Below are 13,905 nucleotides of genomic sequence, written 5' to 3' on the forward strand. Positions count from 1 at the left end.
TTCTGCAACCAGTTCTGTTCTAATCAGACCAATCAGTGATGAGAGAACTCTCCATGGGTAACCAGCATGGATTTCATGTCAGGATAATGAAATGCTAGCACGTTCAGACATGCGCACACACACACACACACACACACACACACACACACACACACACACACACACACACACACACAGACACCCTCACGGCAGCACTCACTGTGTCTCCTGGACCATATTGCTGCCTTTGGCACAATTCATTATCTCACATCTCTCCTCAGAATTTCCTCTGGTTGCCTTGAGTTAGAAAGCTCTAGCTAGACATGACTTTAGCCTGCTGCAGGAGAACCACTCGTGCTCCTGGAGGCCTACTGGATTACATATTAGAAAGGGATCAAGGGTGACATGCTTGTACAGCAGGTAGTATATATGCCACTTAGCTCCAGGAGCCTGGGGTTAAGGGTTTTATACATGCTCCAGTCTTTGTCTGTGAGCAGTTTGATTTCTTCTCATGTCCATGTTGGTTTCAGCTGGTTTCACCCTGTGTTTGACTGGCACCCTGCCTAGGGGGTATTCCTGCCTTGCGCCCAATTATTCTGTGTAGGCTCTGGACCCACCATGACCTTGACCAGGAAGAGGAGGGATGGATGGATGGATGGATGGGTCAAAAACAAGAATTTATCATTCTGAATAAATTAGGTGAGATCTTGTGAGCTAGTCTGAAAAACAGAGCTCGGATCCTCCAGGTTTCTCCTGGACGTCCCCCAGTCCAGCTAGCACAGCGTGGAGGATGTGTTCAACTCCATCAGCAGTAGCAGCAGCAGCTCACCTGATTTACCATCATTAAGCCCTGATTTACCACCAAACCAGGTGTTGATATGAGGAGAACTCTAAATAATACTAGACTCCATGAGAGAGGAGAACTTTGGAGATGTTCTAATGATGAACACAGTGATGGAAAAGCATGTTATATCTATCTCAAGGGGGCTGGAAAGTATTAGGCCATCATTTCTTAAAGGTGATGAGTTAAAAGCAGGGGAAATGAGCAAGTGTTGGAATCTGAGCCACTAGAACCAAGACAAGAACCAAATTGTAATAGCTAGACGACTGGGTCAGAACATCTCCTACATATCCAGCAGGTATTATAGGGTATTCCTGGTATGCAGTAGTCAGTACCTACCAAAAGTGCTCCAAGAAAGGACAACCGGTGACCAGGTCACCCAAAGCTTCTTGGTGCTTCTTGGAGGCCCCACCCACCTCACAACTAACAGGACCTTAAGGATCTGCTGCTAACATTAGTCTTGGTCACAAATACCACAGGACACCTTCAGAGGGCTTGTGGAGACCATGCCTTGAATGGTCAGATCTGTCATAGTGGCACGAGGGGGACCTACTGAATATTAGGCAGGTGGTACTAATGTTATGGCTGATCGGTGATATATACTATTGGCATTTGTAATATCTCAGGTATGTCTGAACTAGTCTAGCGTGTGTGTGTTTTTCAGCTGATATGACCGTCAAGGCAGTGTGTTATCTGACTGTCTGACTGTTTCCGGCCTGAAGGGCAAGTTTTGTCTGCCTTGTGTGTGTGTGTGTGTGTTTGTGTGTGTGTGTGTGTGTGTGTCTGCTGGATGTAACACTTTCTCACCCAGGAGAAATGGGATTTTCAAGAGGCTTTGAATGTATGCCCACACACACAGACACACACACACACTGACGCGTACTTGTCAGCTCACATCGAGGGTCCATACTGTACAGTTCAGTGAAGACTCATCCAGTGACCCACATCCATAACACCAGACACACATTCACCAACGTGTTCCTAATAATCTGCTCACACTTCCATGTACATGTCAACACTGCACACGGAGGCAATGCCAAATCCAAGGAAAGAGCACAGAAATTAGTACGAATTATCCCTGATCCCAGATGCAGCTGATCGGCCATGGTACCCACATGGCCAAAGCACTAGGGTTAGGAACTCTCTGGGGCAGATAAACATGAACCTATTGGTGCCAGGCGTGGGCTAGAGGGGTACACAGCCCCCAGTGGAAGAACTGTGCTCTCTGAAATTATGGTGGTGCTCCATCCAGTACATTTGAGATGAGTTGGGGATAATGAGGTGGGGTGGTGATCCTCCAATATACTGGCCTCACTGAATGCAATCAAACCCTCACAGCAATGCTCCTTCTCCAAAACCTAGTGGAAAGCCTTCTTCTTCCCTGGACAGTAGAGACAGTTACTTCAACAAAAGCAGGATAATTTTTTTAACAACCTTGATTTTTGAAATAAACATGGAATTGGACAGTGTCCCAATACTTTTGTCCACAGAGTGTTTACTGTCAATCACCTTGCTGAAAATACAGACAGATCGTAAGTTGTTTAGACAAATCGACGCCAGCTTTTTTGATCAGCTTGTGGGGCAAATAATAATAATAATAATATAAATAATAATGGGGCAAGATTTGGCATTTATTTTCGAAGATTGGTGACAGTCGAAGCCCACTGTTTGTTAGCAGTGTTAGCCTAGCACGTCCCGTTGGAAACTAAAGAAGCCAGATAGCAATAGCAGATAGCAGGCATGGCTTGGTTGATTGAGTAGATCTGGTGTAGATTCTGAGGTTTGCCAAACTATCCCTTTTCTTTAAAAACTCTGCAGGAATCCGGCCCCCAATTGCCCCCGATTTAGGCTATGGTTGCCCCGCCCGCCCCCCACACCCCCCAAGTAAGCATTGGCACTTCTAGAATTATTTGGACTCCTGTTCTAAGATTACTTATAAACCCATGCAGAGAACTCTGTGATTTATTGCCCACGTTCAAGGTGTCCTTCTTATCTTTAAGATAGCACAATATATGTGTGTGTGTAGAGATAGGAGAGAGCAGTTGTGTGTGTGAGAGTGTGTGTAAGCATGTTCTTGCACGTGTTAAGGTGCTACGATTTCCCACGTGCTGTTCGTAACTCCTTCCTACATAATTACCAAATGAGTTTAGTGGAGTAATTCAGGAGTTTGGAATGCTAAACACTTTGGGCCTTTACTGCGCAGCAGATTACAGAAAAGGCCAAAGTCCACACGCCCCTCTCCACTGACCGGCTTATGCAACCGTGTGTGAATGGCTTCATTCAGCCTGCTTGAACAATCAGTGCTGTGGCATATTTCACTGCCATGGCTATTGTTTTCAGCTGGCGTGCTTTTCCTCCTCCAGACAGAAAAGCAATTAATTGAAGAAATTCCACTTTTTTGGAGCCCCCCATTGTTTATCTGTGCTACGCTTATAGGGTGACACATTCAGAATTTATGTGTGTATGTGTGTGTGTGTGTGTGTGGAGGGGGGGGGGGGTGTTAGTGAGCTTGTTTTTGCCCTTTCTGTTGGCTGGTGTCGCTCTGCATTGGGGTATAATGCAAATATGTTTACAATAGCTGCAAATATCTCAATGTTGGGGGATGGAAAGGGTCTTCCCACCCACACTCCCAATCTCTATTACAAACATGGTTCTTCTATGGCATCACTTAAAGACCCATTTGAAGCTCCTTAAATTGTAATAGTGTGATGTACATCTGGGGTTTTGCCAAACTACTTTTGCCAAAATGTTGTGATGGTGGGTTGAGATCATTAAACCTTATAATTCAACGTTAAGGGACGGCTCAGTAGGACTCCCCCCTTAACAGCTGCGCTAGGCAGCCCATGCATTTGGAAGAAAGCGTTGGAGGACGGCACCGTCTCCCTAGGTGTGATACATCAGCTTATATACGCCTGTGCCAGCCTGCATGACCATCTACCCACCCAGAGAGAGCATGGCCAATTGTGCTGGCTCAGGCTCAGACTGCTGATGGCGAAGCAGCATGACCTGGGGTTCGAACTCACGATCTTCAGGCCATAATAGCAGTGTTCCTAGTCTGCTCAGATGCTGGGAGCTCAAACACCTTTAGTTTTAGGTAATTAGTAATTAGTATAGAGAGGATCTGATCTGGGGTTTCCATTAAGATACCAACATTTAGAAGAAGCAGAATGATCTTCTGGTGGGTTAAGATCATTAAGCTTTAGAATGTAATTAATTTTGGACAGCCTGTCTATGAAATGATCAGTATAATAATATGTATCTTTAATTAGACTGGGGGTTGATAGAATGTCAATTGTTTTTAAGTATACACTCAATTAGCACTTTATTAGGACCATCATGCTAATACTGCATGGACCAGCCTCAGTTCTTCGTGGCATGGATTCAACAAGATGTTGTAAATATTCCTTGGAGATTCTGGTCCATGTTGGCAGAAGTAGAAACCTCCGTGCTGCGAATCTCCCATTCTACCACATCCCAAAGGTGTTCTCTTGGACATGGAGGTGGACATGGTAAACTGTGGTCATGAAGGGATGCACAGGGTCAGCAACACTACTCAAGTCTGTGGCATTTAAGCGATGGTTAATTGGTAATAATGAGCCTAAAGTATGCCAAGAGAACATCCCCACAACACTACACCACCACCTCCACCAGCCTGGACTGTTGATAGACTCCTACATAAAGCCTCAGCAGAAAAGGAGATGGATCAGACCAGGCTACGTTTCCAGCGTTGGTGAGCCTGTGCTGAGCCACTGCAGCCTCAGCTTTGTGGTCTTAGCTGACCGAAGTGGAACAAGATGTGGTCTTCTGCTGTTGGAGCCCATCTGTCTCTAGGTGATGGGTTCGCGGAGTTACTGGAGCTTTTCTGTCAGCTCCAACCAGTTCATGTTTTGACTGCCTAAACAGTGTTCTAACAGGCTAAATGATGATGATCTGGCAGACGAAATAATGTTGAAATGAATGGTGAAATACTCGATTCACACACATAAGACCACATACTGAATTCAGTCTACTGGTATATGCCAGTCGAGAGGCCAGATGCTACAGATGTTGTATACCAGGTCTCTTCACAAGATGTAAACCCAAAGGCACCCATTCTCCAGAGCCAGTTTGTTTCTACCTACTTTTTAATGTTTTGAGACTGTGTGTGTGTGTGTGTGTGTGTGTGTGTGTGTTTCTTGAGCCTCAAGTTTCTTCAACCATCAAGTATAATACATACTCAGGAACTGTTTAGGTTTCACAACACATAAATCAGTCGGAGCACAAACAGATGGTACTGTGACCACCTGGGGAGGTGGTCCGAGTTCAGTTCCTGTGTGGATCCGCTTATAGGGGTCTGAGATAGAACTTTTTTTATATGTATAAAAAAAAAACATGACTCATTGGGCTGAGATCATTTAAAACATTGGTGTGAAAACACCCAAGTGTGAGAACACCCATAAACGTCCATTAATAACACACACACACACACACACACACACACACACACACACACACACACACACACATATATTCACAAACATGCACACATTCCATCACCCACTCACACTCTCTCTCTCTCTCTCTCACACACACACACACACACAGTTCTAAACCTACTGAAGCAGTAAATGGGATTTCTGCTCCAACATAAAGTCATGTGGAGAGCATGTACTGTTAGCGGTCTCTGCTTTCTCTGGTACACCTGTTTAGATTTAATGCATGTACACACACACACACACACACACACACACACACACACATACATGATACTCTATTTTTTCAACACCGCTCATACACACACATACACACACACACACTGGTCCGACATTCTCAAGCATGATTGTGTATTCTGTGGAAGTATGGATTACTGATTCTATCAGTGCTGCTTCAGAGGTTGCAGTGCTCCCTCTCTCTCTCTCTCTCTCTCTCGTACATCCCCTCTCTCCATCATTCTTACCCTTCCTGCCTCTCAGCTTTCTCTCTGAATCAAGGGCCTGTTCTCTGTAGAGCACTCTCGCCCCCCTCGCTCCTTCTCTCTTCCTATCTTCTTCTATTTCTCTACAGACAGAGCTGTCTCGCTGAACTGTACCACTGCTCCTCTCGTTTGTCTGGATACAAGCCTTCCTGAATTATTTAAGAATATAGATACCGGGCAGGTTCACTGTGGAACTGAGTCTCTGATTCACTAAAAAACTGAGGATCTGATTCACTAAAAACCAAAAAAACAACAACAAAAAAAAAACAGATTAGAGACAAGCTTTAAATCCTGCCTTTCACACGGTGTGCTGATTTAATCTGCTCAGATTAAACAGGTCAGAGGTGATGGCCAACCTTGCTTTCATTGTCTTCACACAACCCATTTGTCTCTATAGTGATAACTTTACAGGAGAAAGAAAAACATGTAACTTTCAAAGGACGTCAATGGAAAAAGATCTTATTACACATCATTTGGGAGCATTTCTATTGGTCTATTTATTATGAAGTGTGGACACAGTGTAAAGAACAACTACCAGATTTACATTATGCCAAAAAGCAAAACAAACAAACAAACAAACAAAAAAAAACACAACATTTGTAACTCACACACGAGTGGACAAAGGCTGTCTACAAGTCAGTTTACTGAAGGTTCTGACAGTTGACTAATAGGATTTGTTTGTTTGTTTATTTTTTGTGAATTATGCTTAATACTTTTATGTAATACTCTTTTACACGACAGAAAACAACAAGCAGCAGAGTTCCCACACTTTAAATGTGGAATTTACTAAGTTTTCATAAATGAGTTTGTGGTTAAACTTCAGTAAGCTGTTAATTCTGAAGCCCTGCAGTACAAACATTCTGAAGGTCAGGAACAAAAGGTCTTATTTCTATGTAATTTCTGCAGTTCTCAAAATAAAAATGCTATTTAAGTTTCATTTATTTTTTTAAAACTTGTGAAAACTAAATTATTTTAGTAAAATATTAGTTCAAATAGTTTCTATTTACTATCTATTAACTCAATACTACTGTAAATACTACTGTAAATACATGCAGCGGAAGACAAGCGTCCAGGCTTTTTTCTGTCCTGCACCAAAGTGGTGGAACGAGCTGCCCCTGGGTGTCCGAACGGCCGAGTTGATAGCTGTCTTCAAGCGCAGACTGAAGACCCTCCTCTTCAGAGAATACTTGGACGAATAGAGTACTATGGTCGCCTTATTGTATTGGGTTTAGCAAAGTCTTAGCTTAGAGATATCTTTGAATTATTAGTCTATTCTAAGTAGCTAAGGTTTTCTTGGGTAAATAGCAAAGCACTTTGTAAGTCTGCTAAATGCCTTAAATGTAAATGTAAATGTTTACTGTAGACGTTTCAATTTACCGTTCTTTACTGGCAGCCATATACTGACAGTATTTACTGTAAGTTTACACCAACCTTGCTGGAAGGTTACAGGGAAACATTGTGCATCATTAAATATGCAGGTACCTGTTTAACCGATATCATGTATGAAATAAGACACAGTTGTAAATACAATAAAGATATTTTAAATAAAAGAAGATGTTTAAGATAAAATAAGTGTTATGTATTTGCTTATTTAATTTTATTTTAATATTAATATTTCTCAGTCAAATTACATTTAAAGTTCAAGCAGATCCACTGTTCAATTTATTAAGTTTTACAGTTCAGTAAATCCACAATGTTTTCAAAGTCAAGGAATAATAAACGGAAGTGTCACATGACTCTCCCTGTCACATGACGCCCTCCGACTAGGAGGATTTTGATAATGCAGCGCTAAGCCCTTAGATTTGAGAGATTTGAGGGATTTGATCTTCTCCCACTTGATAAACAGCAGTTAGACCGTAGGGCCGGTCTAGAGCTGTGAAATTACAATTCAGCAAATGCACAAAGTCAATGAGTAATAAACTAAAGTGGTAAATAATAATAATAATAATAATAATAATAATTTTCTTATTATTTACTTACAAAAAAATCATATATATATATTTTTTTGCCATAATTGAGCAGCCCTGTCTCTAACCTGTGAATGATATCGGAATCCAGTACAGGGAATGAGAGCCTGCCATTATGGCAAATAACCTTTGCTGCTTCACAGTGTGGAAACCTTTAACTGGTTCTAGGTTGTTGTCAGTACACACCTGGACAGGTAAAGAAAAAGACTTGAAAGATGAGCCAAACGATCATCCAAATAAAAGGCGTATTTATTTATTTATTTATTTTTTTTGAAGTGCAGGAGTGATTTGCCAAGCTCTGTTCTTTTGCCGTTCTCCTCTCCTTCTGATAAACAGCAGGAATCATAAGCTGACAAGAAAATGATCAGTCTTTTTTTACACTGCTATAATAAATGTTCTTTCCTTACCTCCAATAATGGCTGTTGTCAAATCATTTTTAAAGTGCGCTGAGTGTTTCCTGACAGACAAGACTCTGGCCTACTGATGCCCAAGTGTGCATTAAAGTCTTGTCCTGTCATTTATTAAAAGGTCCAATTTCACTCCTACGAGTAAAAGTATCTAAATGGGTTTTTGTTCAGAAGTATGACGCTAGGAAAAAACATAATGGCTATAAGCCCTTATGTCAAGACTTACTTTAAGGTTCTAATAGCTTTAAAAAATCTTCTGTTAAAAAAACAAAACAAGGACTACTTAAAATTATGTAATTTGTTTGAGCTAACTCAACTTACTTCAATCAAAGGTTCTCCTAACTCACATTTCTTACTCTGCATCTCAGTTTGGTCAACAATAAACACTGAGCTGAGCCTTAAAAACATTAGGAAATGAGCTGCAGCTGAAACTGATTAAATACTGTGTTAGAACTCTCCCTGTCACATGACGTCCTCAGACTGAGAGGCTTTTGATAATGCAGCACTGTAAATTTACCTTACCTTTCTTTCTCAAACACAGAAATGTACACGGCTTCACAGCTCCTGAGTGGAGCGACTGTCTAACTGCCTGCTGGTCAAGAAGCTCAAAAGATCGTAAGTTCAAATCTGATCAACTCCACAAACAACCCTCCATGGTTAGGAGTCTAAGGACAGGAAGGCCTCACCCTTCCAAGTGATTGTGATAATCCAAGTGATAACCTGCAGATGGGAATAAACAGTAAACAGACTGAGGGGGCGGAGCCACAGACTAAACATCTTACACAGTATTTCAATCGGTTTCAGCTCATTTACTAATGATTTTAGGAGAATGTTGGACTAAACTGAAGCCATTTTCAGAACTACAGTTTTTTTATTCGTCATCAGTTAGAGTTTAGAGTGTAAACTTTGAAATCAAAAGTCAGGCAATCTTGATTCTTTAATGGTTTGATATTTTTGTTTTCTATCAAAAGAGTCTTTCTTTTTAAGTCTTTCTTTAATTTAAGATTTTGTAATGACCCGGTTTAGGGGCTTTGTTTAATCACCAAGCCAACTCACCCCACTTTGCTGGATACAGACGCTCCAGGACCGAAATCAAAGAACCCCGTTTTCTGGCCTCTCTCCAAAGGATCCTTATTTGGCAGCTTTATTTTAGGCAGCGTAGGCAGGAATGCAAAAAGTGAAGCTGATGTTCACACATTGATTTGTCTGACGGATGTTGGGGAGGCGTTAATGTATGTATTGAATGTTTACACTTTCAGATGCTGAAAAGCTGAAAAGTCTAAAGGTGGCTTCAGTTACAATGAGTTAAGGAAGCAGTTTGAGATGAGGAGATGGTGAACTGGTCTATTTATAGTGCAGCGTCCCGCACTGTAGCAGTAAGATGGATTGTGGTGGTGGTGCATGATGGATTATCATGTAGCGGAGTTGTAGTGGCTTAAGCCCAGTTTCTGCTGCATTGAGATCACACAGTGTGAAGGATACCATATAAGCTGCTGACTTTCAGGACATGCAGGTGTTCTGAAACGCTGCTACAGTTCTGTAGTGTGTGTGTGGGTGTGGACCAAGATACACTGTTGATGAGAATAGGTTCAGATGGCTTCAACATATAATCATTACCATTACCAAATGAACAGAGTACAAGTGGCAGGTATCCTGAAAACTACTTTTGAGAGGGTTGGGTGGGTTTGGTCCTCTGACTCTGACTCTGACCCTATCTAGGTCGAACAACCGATGTGCAGGTCAGGACCACTGCAGGCCTCCTCTAGAGTGTCCTCTGGGTCTGGCTTTGTGGCCTTCAGAGCTTTCATTGGACCAATTCATACTGCCATCAAGATCTGCACCTGTCGTGCCACCACTCAAGGTTCTCGGCCCATAGGGATGGACGCCTACTTCTATGCACCATCCATTGAAAGGTCTTTGTGAAGTGAATAGTGGTTCCTCTATGACATTGCCAGTTTGGTAATTAAGCTTTTCTTCAACATACGGTTGTGGATGAGACAAGACTGTAGGATGTGAGAAAAAGTTCTGAGAACTTTGACTGGAAATCTAGGAGTCTTCTTTAAGCTAGAAGGTTGGACTCCTATTTTTGTGGAGGAGCTTCAGGCCTGGTACAGAAAGCAAGTCTTGCCAAACTGCTACAACCAGTTCATTGAACAAGTTCAATGCCCCATTCTATCTATGATCTAACTCATAAGGTGAGCATCATCTACCACACTAGTCAGCCACACCGCTGAGATCAGTGCTTGTCTACCGTCAGCGAGTGCAGTCCACACATTTCTGTAAATATTTGTTCAGTAATTACAGCCCAGGTCAAACCAGCAGAACGTAAAGCTCTCTTTAAGAACACCTCAGTCTCATAATTGCTGTGGCCTGTTAGCCTGCATTTGCCTCTCTATAATTATCTTGCTGATTTCATTTCTGAAAGGTGAAAGCTTTAACTGCACCATGCTCTCCTGTGAAAAATTAACCAAGAAAAAAAAGTGTGTAAACCAAAAGATATCTATTGCAGTTCAGCCTTTGTAAGATTCCACCTCCCACACTTCAGCTCTTTCTCCATTCACTCCAACTCCAATTCTTAAGGCATCATTAGGTTTCGTTTTTACCTTAAAACAGCAGCTTCCGAATTTTGCTGATGCTCCACTGACTGTAACAGGGGGAGAATGGCGTCTCCGTCATTCCCACTCCGGGCCAGAACGCTGCTGCTACTGCACTATGGAGCTTTGGTGGTGGAGCTGCAGGAGGAGAACCTCTCTCCAGAACTGCTGCTGTGTTACACTGCGTAACCCATAGAGTCATATTAGTGTAAATATTAGGGGCGCCTAATCACAATTTGTATTTACTGCAGTGGTGTAAAAGAGAGCAAGGCATCTAACCTCAAACTGCTCGGTAGATACCCACTGCTCTGGGTGAATGTTCAGTACCATGAAGGCGTGCTGTGCTGCAGGCCCAACAATGTGATTAAGACAAAAATCTTTGCACCACAGGGACTTATGGGTACTGTTTCTCTCATATGACACTGCAAACACACCTTTGTATTTGTGCTACCTCTCGAGCAAAACCCTGATGTCTGTGGTATAGATCAGCATCAACCTGCTGCTGTTTGCTCCACAACTGCTTTTGTTTGGCCTGTTTTTGTGGTTTCCCAATGTTGACTCAACCTGCTACTCTATTCCTGCTGCACAAGGTATGCCCGACCAATCCACCAAGACTTCTATTTACACAGGAAATACTGACCTAGATAAAACTGCAACCAGAATTCGGTCATGTGTGATTGAAGCTGTTCTTCTTCACCAACTGTGGTTCGCTGCCCTAATTTCTATGCTTTCCCAACACTTCTCAGAACGGCACGCATCACGATCCTGCTGTACCTTGATGCTCGAAGCTTTATCTTCCTCTTATTGTCTACAAAAGTGTGTGTGTGTGTTTGTGTGGCATGTGCTGCACATTAGCATTGGCACATATCACTGCTGGTTCCTTCTTCTGTGCACAAGCTCCATGATGAGGCCTGAAGGTCAGTCTATGCACCGAGAGCCTAACACACACTGCAGTGGACTGTATTCACACAGCTGTGCCCCGTTTTCTGTCATGCACTACAGTATTATTCATCTCTAGGACGTGAATAACATTCATAACAGCCATAACATTAAAACCACCTCCTTAATACTGTGCTGCCAAAACAGCCCTGACTCCTCAAGGCATGGAATCCTCAAGACCTAGCATGGAGTAGCTCTTCTGTAGGATCAGAACAAGTGGGCTAGCCTTTACTTCCCACAAGCGTCAACAAGCCTAGGGTGTCCAGTGGTTGTCCTTCCATAGAGCACTATTGATCGGTACTGACCACTGTATACCAGGAACACCCCACAAGACCTGTCTGATGTTTTGGAGAAATTCTGACCCAGTCATCTAGCCATCTCAATTGGCTCCTTGTCAAGTGGCTCAGATTCTTGGCCATTTTTCCTGGGCAACTGACTGTTCACTTGCTGCCTAATATGTAGATATTTTGAGATGCCAGTGGAGCCAGATAATCAACGGGCTTCACTTCACATGTCAGTGTTTTTATGGTTAAAGCAACAGATCAATATTTAACAATGTACAATTAGGGATGTCCAAGTCCAGTTATTTTGCCCGCTAATACATTCACAGTCACTTAATACAGAGTATCGGTCGATACCGATCCAACGCTTTCTCGATCTGCTGCCAGCTCCTTTACAATACTGCAGTCTGACCACTTCCTGTGTGTAGTGGTACATACTCTGGACTGATATCTGGTGGTGTTGGTCTACTTCTGACTGCAGTTCTATAAGTGACAGAGGACCTACACAGCATATTAGCTAGTGTTGAATCACTGGGTTAACACTGATAGTGTTGATGTAACACTGTGACTTACAATGCAGCGTTAAATTCACACTCACACTCACACTCACCCCCTTAACACAAAAAGGCTTATTACACAATAAGGGGGTTACTCAGTAAGTACAGGGACTTCTGTAAGAACTGGCGGGGCTATTCTTTGTTAATAGAAGTTTGGAATAGGACTTTCGGCCCACCGGCAGAACATAGGCTGTTTAAGGGGTTAAATTACATATTTTTAGATGATTATTTTGGTCATTATGCTGGAAGTGCTATGCTTTTACTTAAATATGGGTTTATGCATCTTATGAATTATGAATTATCCACCTCTAGAGGGGCTAACAGTGTTCAGTTTGGTGCACAGGAAGCCATAGTGCAACAAAAGCAAGATGCCAGTGGAAACATGATGAAAAGCAGAATCACATTGAGTTTCAGCAAAGCCACAGAAGCTGAGGAAATGATTATCAACTGAAAATGAATATTAGTTATCATATTGACAGAGAGCAGTCTCTGCTGCTTTGACCAAAATGTATGTGTGTGTTGTGACCAAAGCGCTGCAGCAATGATGAGCTTAATAGTAAACTATATATGTGTATGTATATATAGACACACACACACACTCACACATACACACACACTGTACATCCTGCTTTTGTTGGAGTACCCTTTTGCCCACTTCTTCAGCATTGTGCTGATAGGTTCATGTTTCTCTGCTACATCTGTGTCAGCATTGAGGGCAACTTAAAGTAGCTGAATGCATTCATTAGTGTCCACAAACATTTGGACATAGTGTATATAGTGTATGTAATCCATCCATATCTTTATCGCTTAGCTCTGGTCAGATCCCTTCAGCAGGTTACAGTGAGAGAGAGAAAGAGAGAGAGAGAGAGAGAGAGAGAGAGAGAGAGAGAGAGAGAGAGAGTGTGTATGCTGTGCCACCTTTTTTTTTTTTTTTTGACATAACCTGAAGTCATCAGGGCTGGTTTCCATGGTAACGCTTAGTAAGGTAAGCATGCTGATCAATGATGCCTTTCAGCATTTGACCTGATATTACATCTACAGCCATAATAGAATCTGTGCACCACTTTTACATTCTCTGTCGGTCTCAGGTAGAGGTGGGTTGTTGATATCCATAGAAATGAAGAGTAGAAAAATGCTTTGAAGCAAACAGAGATCCACGCTAGGCTAAAAGCTAATGCTGGCTGACTCCCCATTGTCCTCTTCCACAAAAACAAACTGGACTCCTTCAGCCGAACCAAACTGGAGCTAAACACACATCAGAAGGGAAAGCGCCGGCTTATTGTTTTTTATACCTGGAGGAAGCAAGGGAGGTGCACCGCTGGCTCATCTACAGTCTTTTCAGCACATTGCACTGAGAGGACACATCGAGAGGACAGCAACAATGTC

General features: G+C 42.4%; 1 protein-coding gene across 3 annotated transcripts in view; it reads left to right on the top strand.

Annotated features, from left to right (window-relative positions):
• ptprea (protein tyrosine phosphatase receptor type Ea) overlaps positions 1-13,905 on the top strand; it is a 137,164-nt gene that overhangs the window by 67,230 nt on the left and 56,029 nt on the right. The window contains exon 3 of one of the 3 annotated variants that reach the window (XM_072668107.1): positions 8,690-8,763. The exons of the other annotated variants lie outside the window; for them this stretch is intronic. The gene's annotated coding sequence lies outside the window, so the exon portion shown is untranslated. The remainder of the gene's footprint in view (positions 1-8,689; positions 8,764-13,905) is intronic. 3 annotated transcript variants of the gene reach the window in all.

This window comes from Salminus brasiliensis, chromosome 22 (genome assembly GCF_030463535.1).
Source record: "Salminus brasiliensis chromosome 22, fSalBra1.hap2, whole genome shotgun sequence".
Classification (NCBI taxonomy): domain Eukaryota; kingdom Metazoa; phylum Chordata; class Actinopteri; order Characiformes; family Bryconidae; genus Salminus; species Salminus brasiliensis.